The 3,989-nt window shown below is 38.8% G+C and overlaps 1 pseudogene; it reads right to left on the reverse strand.

The window, feature by feature from the left end:
- Positions 1 to 137: 137 nt before the first annotated feature.
- Positions 138 to 3,989, reverse strand: part of LOC107705754 (integrator complex subunit 4-like) — a 12,112-nt pseudogene continuing 8,260 nt past the window's right edge.

Consider the following 3,989-nt stretch of genomic DNA (forward strand, 5'->3'; position numbering starts at 1 on the left):
ATCAAATTGCAGTTTTTGTGATTTGATAATCACATTAAGCCATACTGCAATTTTGTTGCATTTTGATTAACTGTACAGCAGTCATGCTTACATTGTGCTCAGTGGTTTAGACTTTGTCACATAGACCAGTGGCCTACCTCCAGTACTGCGAGGACAGTGTCCAGCTGGTCTTCTCTGAGCGTGATATGAGTCGAGATCTGCTGCAACACGTGGATGGACTGTAGCCGCACCTCCTTGATTTCATCATTAAACATGTCCACCAGGAAGTCAAGACACTTTTCAGCAAAGCTGGGTGAGGATTTGGCGAGGGAACACAGCGCCTCTACTGCAGCAATACGCACCTCTGTGAAAAGTGATACCAAATGAATAACTAAGTGCTAAAATGTGACCCTGGAGCACAAAACCAGTCTTAAAGGTGCTGTATATAAGTTTTGACTCTACTAAAGCATAAAAATACCATAATATGTTTGCAGATATTTAAGAAACATGCTAAGATAACATACTTGTTTATCTGAAAAACAATGCTACAGTCAGTTATTCTCCTTTGAAAATGTGCGTTCCGGGCCGGAATGTCGGTCTCTGTTTTGGTTTGTGAAACCCGCCCACTGCCAATTTACCCAATTGTATTTCGGCACCCCGGGTTGCCAGTTGGACAAACAAAGGCCTCCTGTAGCGAATCGATGCGTTTTTGTAAGTCAAGTCTGAGCCGGGTGAAAAAAACCCTCTCCAACATTTTGAACTTGGACTGCAATACCTAGTTCAACCAGTTCAACCAAATCCTACATACAGCACCTTTAAGTTAAAAAATTAAAGCGCTTTAATTTTGAATTGAAATTTAAGTACTTTAATGTAGATACATTAGCTTTTTGTTCAGAAATTTGGTCATTGTCCTCTATGCACACATTACACAACTTCTCATTAACAAGCTTGACATATTCTGAGACGTCGGTATGGGCAAGAGTACTTCCGAAGTGACAACAGTGATTAACTATGAAAACAATAATTGCATGACTTCTCATTTTTAATTGTGCGATTGGTTACCGTGGCATTTTGGGTGGTGCCTTGTGGTTTGATTGGTTAGATCAGCAACTGAAGACGAATTCTGTACAAAGCACTCCCTCAATGATACCACAACACTGTAAGTTTGTGTTTACAATCTCGATCAAGTTGCTGGTCTTGGGGCTCCCGGCTCCCCTCCCCCCACACACAGACACAAATTATGAAAACTGTCTTTTATACAGTCAGTTTCACAAAAAAGCCCAGACAACTGTCTCTTAGTATTATTTCCATCAGAAAATATAAAAATCTGCTTTTATATATTGTTTGAAATGAGTAATTTTGACATTTCATTTTGTTTTAGAGTTAAAATGCCGTTTTACTGCCATGTTAAAAAAATTACAAGATTCAAGTTTTAGTAATATGAGATTAAAGTTGTAATATTATGAGAATAAAGTTGTAGATAAGACTAATCATTTTACTATTTTGAGAATAAAGTATATTGTCTGAATAAAGTTAATTAATGTGAAAATCTCAAAATACCATGACCTTATTCTCAAAATATAACAACTTTAATCTCATATTGGTATGACTTTATTCTCGTAATTTCAACTTTATTCTCAAAATATTATGACTTTTTTTTTTAAGTAGCACTAGAGTACACAAAGTACTTACTGATTGAGTGTATATGGGATTTTCTTTAGATGTATTTACAATGCATATTGTTCCAAAGCAGCATTAAGATAGTATAACAATAGTACGTCAAAAGAAAAGTCTCAGGAAGGAAAAGTAGGCCTTTAGAAAAAGTTGTGTCTGCTCAATTGCGCTCCTTCCTGCAAAAAAATTATCTCTATGAAGAATTTCAGTCAGGTTTCAGGCCCCACCATAGCACAGAAACTGCACTTGTTAAAATTACAAATGACTTGCTTCTTGCGTCAGACCAAGGCTGTATCTCATTGCTAGTTTTACTTGATCTTAGTGCTGCGTTCGACACTATAGATCATGACATACTCATAGATCGATTACAAAACTACAGGTATTCAAGGGCAGGCTTTAAGATGGTTTAGATCCGACCTGTCCGATCGCTACCACCTTGTTCATTTAAATGGGGAGTCATCTCAATTATCACCAGTAAAATATGGAGTGCCACAAGAATCTGTCCTAGGTCCTCTGCTATTTTCAATATACATGTTACCCCTTGGTAATATTATTAGAAAATACGGGATTAGCTTCCACTGTTATGCAGATGATACTCAACTATATATCTCAACAAGACCAGATGAAACTTCTAAATTATCTAAGATAACAGAGTGTGTTAAAAATGTAAAAGATTGGATGACCAATAATTTTCTCCTATTAAACTCGGATAAGACAGAGATATTACTTATTGGACCAAAAAGCAGTACACAGAATCTCTTGGATTACAATTTGCAACTAAACGGATGTACTGTTACTTCCTCTACAGTCAAAAATCTGGGTGTTATATTAGATAGCAACTTGTCTTTTGAAAATCATATTTCCCATGTTACAAAAACAGCATTCTTCCATCTTAGAAACATTGCCAAACTACGAAATATGTTACCTGTTTCTGATGCAGAAAAGCTAGTTCATGCATTCATGACCTCTAGACTGGACTATTGTAATGCACTGCTAGGTGGTTGTCCTGCATCTTCAATAAACAAGCTACAGGTAGTCCAAAATGCAGCGGCTAGAGTCCTTACCAGGTCAAGAAAATATGATCATATTACCCCAATTTTACAGTCTCTGCACTGGCTACCTATTAAGTTCCGTATCAGTTACAAAATATTATTACTTGCCTATAAGGCCCTTAATGGGTTAGCTCCTGCGTACCTAACTAGTCTTCTACCACGCTACAATCCATCACGCTCCCTAAGGTCGCAAAACTCTGGACTTTTGGTAGTACCTAGGATAGCAAAGTCCACTAAAGGAGGTAGAGCTTTTTCGCATTTGGCTCCCAAACTCTGGAATAGCCTTCCTGATAACGTTCGGGGTTCAGACACACTCTCTCTGTTTAAATCTAGATTAAAGACACATCTCTTTGGCCAAGCATTCAAATAATGCATATCATAATCTTGTACTGCAGTTATATCTGATCAAATGCACATTATTATTCTTTAGCTTGGGTTAAACAAATCAATTTTGCTTGGTTGGAACAGCAGCTACGCTAATTATGTCCCTATTTGTTTCTCTGTTTTTGCCACAGGATTGACATCCCGTGGTAACTAGGATTTACACAAGCTTCAGTCTGGATCCAGAACACCTGAGAAGAGATGATGCCAACCCCTCAGAGGACCTCAGATGATGCCAACCCTGAAACAACCCACCAGATCCAGTCTGTATCCAGATCAGATGGTCACTGCAGTCACCCGGATCCAGTACGTATTCAGACCAGATGGTGGATCAGCACCTAGAGAGGACCTCTACAGCCCTGAAAGACAGCGGAGACCAGGACAACTAGATGAACACCAGATACAGATGTTATTCCCCTGTAAAGACCTTGTCTCAGACGACCACCGGGACAAGACCACAGGAACCAGATGAGTCTTCTGCACAATGTGACTTTGCTGCAGCCTGAAATTGAACTGCTGGTTTGGTCTGGCCAGAGGAGAACTGGCCCCCCGACTGAGCCTGGTTTCTCCCAAGGTTTTTTCTCCATTCTGTCACCGATGGAGTTTTGGTTCCTTGCCGCTGTCGCCTCTGGCTTGCTTAGTTGGGGACACTTCATTTCCAGCGATATTGTTGACTTGATTGCAAATGATTGCAAAGATACTATTTAAACTGAACTGAGCTGAATGAAGACATCACTGAATTCAATGATGAACTGTCTTTAACTGGAAAATTAGTGTTTACTATTGTCATTTTGCATTATTGACACACTATTTTCCTAATTAATGCTGTTCAGTTGCTTTGACACAATCTGTATTGTTAAAAGCGCTATATAAATAAAGGTGACTTGACTTGACTTGACCATG

The sequence above is a fragment of the Sinocyclocheilus rhinocerous genome, unplaced genomic scaffold, assembly GCF_001515625.1.
Source record: "Sinocyclocheilus rhinocerous isolate Xijiao unplaced genomic scaffold, SAMN03320098_v1.1 scaffold834, whole genome shotgun sequence".
NCBI lineage: Eukaryota > Metazoa > Chordata > Actinopteri > Cypriniformes > Cyprinidae > Sinocyclocheilus > Sinocyclocheilus rhinocerous.